This window comes from Astatotilapia calliptera, chromosome 8, assembly GCF_900246225.1.
Source record: "Astatotilapia calliptera chromosome 8, fAstCal1.2, whole genome shotgun sequence".
In the NCBI taxonomy this organism is placed as follows: Eukaryota; Metazoa; Chordata; class Actinopteri; order Cichliformes; family Cichlidae; genus Astatotilapia; species Astatotilapia calliptera.
Window position 1 is genome coordinate 6,027,190 of NC_039309.1, and position 7,470 is coordinate 6,034,659.

General features: G+C 38.2%; 1 long non-coding RNA gene across 1 annotated transcript; it reads right to left on the reverse strand.

The window, feature by feature from the left end:
- Positions 1 to 6,358: 6,358 nt before the first annotated feature.
- LOC113028108 (uncharacterized) lies at positions 6,359 to 7,084 on the reverse strand. Its single transcript, XR_003273193.1, has 3 exons — positions 6,922 to 7,084; positions 6,661 to 6,724; positions 6,359 to 6,502 (listed from the first exon to the last, which is right to left on the reverse strand). It is a non-coding gene; the product is annotated as an uncharacterized LOC113028108 (long non-coding RNA).
- Positions 7,085 to 7,470: the final 386 nt, after the last annotated feature.

Sequence of the window (7,470 nt, forward strand, 5' to 3'; positions counted from 1 at the left end):
TGGGGTTTGCGAGCCCTGAATATTAATTGTAGTTAAAAAGACTTAAAAAGCACCTGGATCTGTAACTCTGTTGTTCACAATAGTGAAGCTGCTCCTTAAGCAATAATCACGTCAGAGCTGAAAAACACTTTTTACTTTCAAAAAAGTACATAAAGAGAAATTTTGATACCTTCTGTGCAACCGCAGTACAGCTTCAAACATCAGGACACATTGCTGTGAAAACACAAAACAGTTTTTGCAGTAATTTAGCATTTTTTGTGCGTGTGTGCGGATAAATACTGTAATTGTTGACCGCCTGCTCATCTGAGCTTAACAGAACGACTCAAGTCATTCAACTCATTAATGTAGAAGTGTTGTTATGCCTGTTTTAGGTATGTCGTGTTTAGATTATGATCGTTGTGGATGTGTGGTTTGTGTGGTCCTAGCTAACAAAGGGCTATCAACACAAAGACTCCTGAAGCAATTCATCATGTCCAGACAGTGTTGTTCTAAAAGTCGGCTGTTCAAATGTTCTGTAAAGTATTATTCACATGACTGTTTGATGTGATGATGGGAAACTGCACAAAAGCTGATGTCAATACATAGTTTAAGAAGGAAAAGAAACTTGTTCAACAGCCATAATCTTACATTTTTATCTTTTTTTTATCAGACAATATGATAAATTTACCACCTATTTGCACCAACTAACCTCAACTTTTTTGAGTGCATATAGTGCATTTCATATAGATGCATATTTGCCAGTAAAAACACAGTTATGCACTGGCTATCTCATGTGTTTGCATGGTTTCTGTTATAATTTATGATATTCATAACATGTAGGAGTTTATTCTATAAAACCCTTTTAGACTGAATGTATTTTCAGTGCATTTAAATAATATATATTTTATATTTTGGCATCTAAATGCCCCCAAAATATCAAGTGACCCAAAGATAAATTCAGAATAAAAAGTGCTGGGATCATTTTTATGATTGTTGAAATAAATTAAAATGTACAAAAATCAAAAGCTGTTGAGATGCCTACATTTTCTGTAATTTTGCCAAAATGTGTAAGTAGAGGAAATATTTATGGCATAACCATAAATATTGATAAAAAGTGATAGTGACACATTTAACACATAAAGAGCAACACTGCAGTGGTATTTCTGGCCATTTCCAATTTTCACTTACATTTTCATCTTTGCTGTTAAAATGCAGCACTATATTTAGCAGCTGTTTGGTGCTATCAGAAACTAAAATTCACACTTTAAAAGCAGGAAAAAATTGTTGTTCATTTTTAAAATGTAATTTATTTAAAACATGGTTTTACTTCTTAAGTGCAAACTTGTAAGAATTGGTCGAATTAATAAAAATGAGTTTGCCACACTTGGGCTAAACAGTGTTTTTATCCATGCATCCATTTTTTCTCCAGCTTATTTAATTCCGGTTCAAGGTGGAACTTGAGCGTATCCCAGCTGTCATAGGGCGACAGGTCAGGTAAATGCTCTAGTCTGTTGTACAGAGGGGCAAACAACCATTCACATTCCAGCCTAATGTGCATGTCTTTGGACTGTGGGAGGAAGTTGGAGCACCTGAAGAGAATCTACGCAGGTGCAGGGAGAACGTGAACACTTGCTTGGACGAGGCTAAGCACTGCGCCGCCATGCCGCCAAGGTGCAATGTGTAATATAGGAGTCTTCTACTGGCTACAACGGATAGAGTATAAAACTTTATTGCACTGAAGTTTGCATCAAATTCAAAGTGTTCGCTTTTTCCCAAAAACTGCAGATTGGCAGCAAGAACAACGTGAAATCTGATGAACAAGAGTATTGTGAAAGATGCTAACAGGGGAGTTTGGCAGACCTGTGCCAAAAATAAAAAAATTTGAACCAGAGGGTGATCTTTTGCAATGGTATCCATTGGTAATATAATATAATTACAGGTAAGAACTCTGTATTGGAGTATCATGTTTTGCCCCAGCACCGACGCTGCTTCTTTTGTAACATTTATGAATTTTGACATCAAGCATGATTCTCATTTTATAATCCAAGGGGTTCTAAAGTAGACCGAGCAGACAGCCTTGTCTTCCTATTGTGTGTAACCCTCCAGCTCTGAGGCTGTGCCAGATTTTTTTTTTCCTAGTGGGGGATTGATGGTCCTACTGTCTACACTAAGCCAACTCTGATTACAGACTTCTCGCCGACATTGCGACGGATGCCAGTCACAGTCTCAATTTAGACCTCTCTGGGTTTCTTTATAGAGCCCTTGGGCCCCAGCACAGTGTTTTTATCATGATAACAGTACAATGAGGCCCAAATAACAATCAGATGCTCACCAGATTGCAAGAACGCCTCCAGCAATGCAGAGCGTGGTGGAGCGTAATTTTTATGGAAATGAAGAAAAACTGTGTTTTTAGTTCATAAACAAACTGTTGCAGCTCCTTGTGCCCAGTGTTTGGTAATGTGATTCACTGTGCATGCTTCTTAACTGCTTTCTCAACAAGTTTAGAAGGAAATTTGTCATTTCCGCAACACAATTACGGGCCAGTGATAGCAAAGAAGGGCTGTGTCACCTGTTTGCCACCCTCACTGAGGGTTTGACTGAGGGAATTATTCATCATGTGTCCACAACAATTATGCAAAGTAGGTCAAAATTTGGCTGCTTGGCTTCCCTCATCTACAACCTCAAAGATATTACACTCGGGTCTTTGTGGGCGTGTAGAGGTTTCAAGGATTCAAAGAGCTTTACACATGTTTACATGAGGTGGAATGAAATTACGTGCACACAGTCCCAGAAATCAAGAAAAACAGTGTTTCTTTTTTCCTGATGAAAATGCTGGTAAACTATCAACTTTGTCCCAGCAATTTATTAAAAAGTCAAATTCACCATGCTCACTTTGTGACTACGACTGCATCATATTATCCGAATGATCTGCAGCCACTCATTTGGAAAAGAAAAGAGGTTTTCATACCTTGAGACTAAGTAAGGATTGATATTCAGCGTTGTTTTGATGCCGACTGAAACACATCTTTTATATAAACTCACTAGCCACTTTGTTATCTCTTTAAATTTTTGTCTTAGCAAACAGCTCATTAGTCAATCAAATAGCAGCAACTTCACATCATCAAGATGAATTGCTGGAGCTCAAATTGCGCATGAGAATGGGGAAGTGAGGTGACTTATTTGACTTTAAATTTTCAGTTTAATTCACTTTTACTTATAAATCACCGATTCACAACAGATGCCTCAAAGTGTTTTATATAGGCTAGAGATCTTACAGTATTAGAAATAAACCACAAAGTGCACAAAGAGAAGAGAGCAAGGAGAGAAATGACAAAAGACTAGAGTTTAACAATGACTAATGATTAAATGCAGTAGTGAAATACACTGTTAAAAAAAAAATCCCAGAAAAACAGTAATATTCCGGCAGCTGGGGCGCCAAAATAATACCACGAAATAACAGAAAATAACTTTCCCATAAAAATACGGTTATTTTCAGTAATGACAATACAGTTTGTTGCCCTAATTTTACATGGGATTTTGCCTTTTCCAAGTGCTTTTAAACATTAAATTAGGAACATTTTAATGTGATCAAACAATGAAATTACCTATAAACAAGGTCAATGAATTTGGCAATATGAATAATAATACTTAAATGTACAGAAATATACAGTTAACAGTTGGTTTAAATAATAATGGATTGCATGCCCTGGGACAGACTGACAGAGGCGAGGCTGCCATATCGCACCATCGGCCCCTCTGGCCATCACCAGTAGGCTGTAGGTGAAGTGTCTTGACCAAGGACACAACGACCGAGACTGTCCGAGCTGGGGCTCAAACCGTCAACCTTCTGATTACAAGGCGAACTGCCAACTCTTGAGCCACGATCGCCCTAAATAGCAATAATAGTAATAATTATTTGATGTAAACAAAGTTTATAGGAATCATGTTATATATTTTTCCATAGCACTACATTTGAATTTAACAGTTCAATCCTTCACATAACGGACAAATATTTGTGCAATCATGATACATTTGTGAATGTATTTTAACAATCTAAATATGCATATGTACAGACAAATACATTTAAAAAACAAGGAAATTGTGTTTTATTACATTACAGTGATTTTACATTAATTTACATTTGAAATGTGAAATCACATTCTATTGATGTAAATTTAATGATATTCTAGAAGAACAGAACAAAACTGTAAAATACACAGTAAAATACTTTTATATTAGGACTTTTTCTTACAGTGTATAAACACAAAGAGAGTGAGACGTAAGTGAAGAAGAAATGCTCAATGCATCATGGGAAACCTCGCAGCAGCGCAAGCCTATTGCAGCATAACTAAGGGATGGTTCAGGGTCACCTGATTTAGTCCAAACTATAAGTTTTGTCAAAAAGAAACGTTTTAAGCCTAAACTTCAAAGTAAAGAGAGTGCCTGTCTCCTGAATCCAAACAAGAAGCTGGTTCCATTTCAGCTTGTCTGTGGTCTGCTGCTCCTGACAGGAGTGACTGTAGGAGCCGCTCCGCACAAAGGCTCACCAAAATAGAAGAAGAAGAAAATAGGACAATGGAAGATTGGTGGTGAGTCTCCATTATAGGGTCAGAATCCGGCGTAAACAACATGAAAGCATGGCTCCATCCTGCCTTGTATCAACTTTTCAGTCTGGAGGTGATGTAGTGGATATGTTCTTGGCACACTTTGAGCCCCTTAGGACCGACTGAGCATCGTCGAAACACAACAGCCTATCTTGATGGACAGTGTATCTATCTTCTGATGGCTGGCTTTGTGAAAGTACAACACTGAGATAAACAATGTACTACTGGTTGGTGGAATTTATTCAAACATTTCTCAAGTTTCTCAAGACTCACAGTTTAAGCTTACCACATCAAATACAATATAATTGCTTTCATAAAACACAAGAATCTCAAAACAAGATAAGAAATGTATCACAATCTGCTGACAATGTAACGTGCTAACAAACACATATATTTATGCTGTCTGCTATTAAACAAATGCGCTGGTTTGTTCTCTTTAGATGTGGATCAGTGATAAATACACTGATGTTTCTCCGTGGTTTAAAACATTCCTGAACGTTATCCCACTTGAAACGCTGTCATACTCTGTATATCTAAGAACAAATTGGACCGATTCCTGCTTACAAAATCAAGAGTGCACGAATGTATCATTTGTGACATAACAAATCTGAGCGCAGATAAAGTTACAGAGCAGACCTCTCTGGAACATCTGCGATCATACATATGCAGATATTTATCAGTGTGTCCAAGTGTTTTTGCATTTCAGATATCGATCATATTTACATTTCAAGAAGCTGCACATCTGGATACATTTAGCTCTGTTTTTAAATAGACTACGTGAACCATTACCGATCTACGTTTAATGTCACCGCGTGATTCGTTTCCACTTTAAAATCAGTTGCGGTTTATGAGAGCAGCTTTCGCAACTAATAATGATGCAGATTTTATGAATAATGTAGAGCTACGAGACAAAGCCTCTTAACCCTTCGGAGTTAGTTGGATTTCTGCACTGATTACTCATAAAATTTGGCCTGATTCTCATCTAAATCACAAATACAGATACAATCTGACTAAATTAATAACATACAAGGTTGTGCTTTTCATGTATTAGCTGTACTTTTCATGTCTTTATTGAACACAGTCAAGGCTGGACTGGGACAAAAAATCGGCCCGGGCATTTTGACTAGAGACCGGCCCACCAGGATAAAGATTGAAAATGTGACGTCATTCAGGGATAAAACCGCAAAGGATTCTGGGAACTTGTGGCAAGAGGTACTAGCGCACGCAGGCTTTCAATTGAACTCAGTTACACAGCGATAAAAAGAAACCCAAAAAATGGCAAGAAGCTGTTGTATTATTAACTGCAATAGCCGGTCGCATGACAGCCACAGGAAGTCGACGGGTAAAGAGATCGTTTTTTTTTTTATCGGATTTCGTCGTTGAAGTGAAATTTTTTAAGCCATGTTTCCGAAGTAAGAGCCGATGGATGGTCTGGATATACCAAATATAACGTCTCAGAACACTCCAGCTCACATGTTAGTCTGTTCCAAGCATTCCCACAAAGGTCAGAGTTTTGTAGTAGTTAATACGTCATTTTTCTTAACATAATTGGTGATATAGGTTACAAGCAAGTCTGGCGCTGAACAGAAATTGTTGCGCTATGCTCCTTTATTTATTGTGCATAAATAGTGAATTGTTCTGACACAATATTGCGTTTCGCTTCTGTTATAACCATGGTACACTGACAAAAACATAAACTTTTATTCACAGGATAAAACAGTTGTTTTGTATCACTAATTGTCCATTGCGATTACAGCATACAATATTACTGTCACTGCTACATTTCTGTAATGCTACTGTAACCGGTTTCTGCTTCATCCCGCTGCAACAGTTCGGCCCAAACAGACTCCTCGACTCTGCGTTGTGTAGTGTTTTTAAAAAGACAAGGAGTCTCTGATCGATCGTTGCCACTTTATTTCCTGAATGGAAACAACGGTGTATTATCAGTGCACAGGCTCGCCATACACCACTCCGCACAGCACACTCTCGTATGGCTACGGCAGACTGGCAGCGATTACTGCAGCAATATTACAATTTCTAATATACAATAAAATAACAGCAACAACAAATGATGTACCTGAATGGAAACAACGGTGTATTATCAGTGCACAGGCTCGCCACACACCACTCCGCACAGCACACTACGGCAGAACATCTCATTAGCATTCAGCTTTAGCATACAGTTTCACACATTAATAAACAAATGAAAAGTACATAAAACTGGTGTTGGACATGTGTCCACTAAGCACTTATTACACTCGGTGCTCGTCAGCTAATCAAACATGTTTTATGTGTCTGTACTACTTAGCTACATTGTGTGCGGAACAATACAAGTCACCTCTCGTATGGCTCGTACGGCAGACTGGCAGCGATTACTGCAGCCAGCCACACCGAGAGGGGGGCGCTGTTTCCCCATTACACTGATATTTGTGGCAAGTGGAATAATACCACATAAACACTGTTACACTACCAGAAATTATTTCCACTACTAATTAATTACCGTTGAGCTTAAAGGTCCTATTAATAAACTGTTAAGGAATGTGTATTTATGAAGACGATTTGTGAGACTGGTAAACTTATGATACCAGATAGTCTTTCGTTCTACACGGTGCATTTCAAGGTCCTGTACCCATCCGTCGGTAAACTGTACCTGGGCTTGTTGCAGTGACCTGAAGTTACTAAACTTCATGAGTGTATGCACTCACTCCAAGAAGCGTATAATTATAAATCTGAGCGTGGTGAAAGTTGGGCAGCACGCTGACGTCTTTTGTCCACTCTTTCACTCCTTTGATTTTTTCCTCGTATCTTTTCTTTGTCTTTTCGTCGAGTCTGTCTTTGTACGGACCGGCATTATTCTCCTTTTGTTTTGTACATTCCTTTTTTGTGC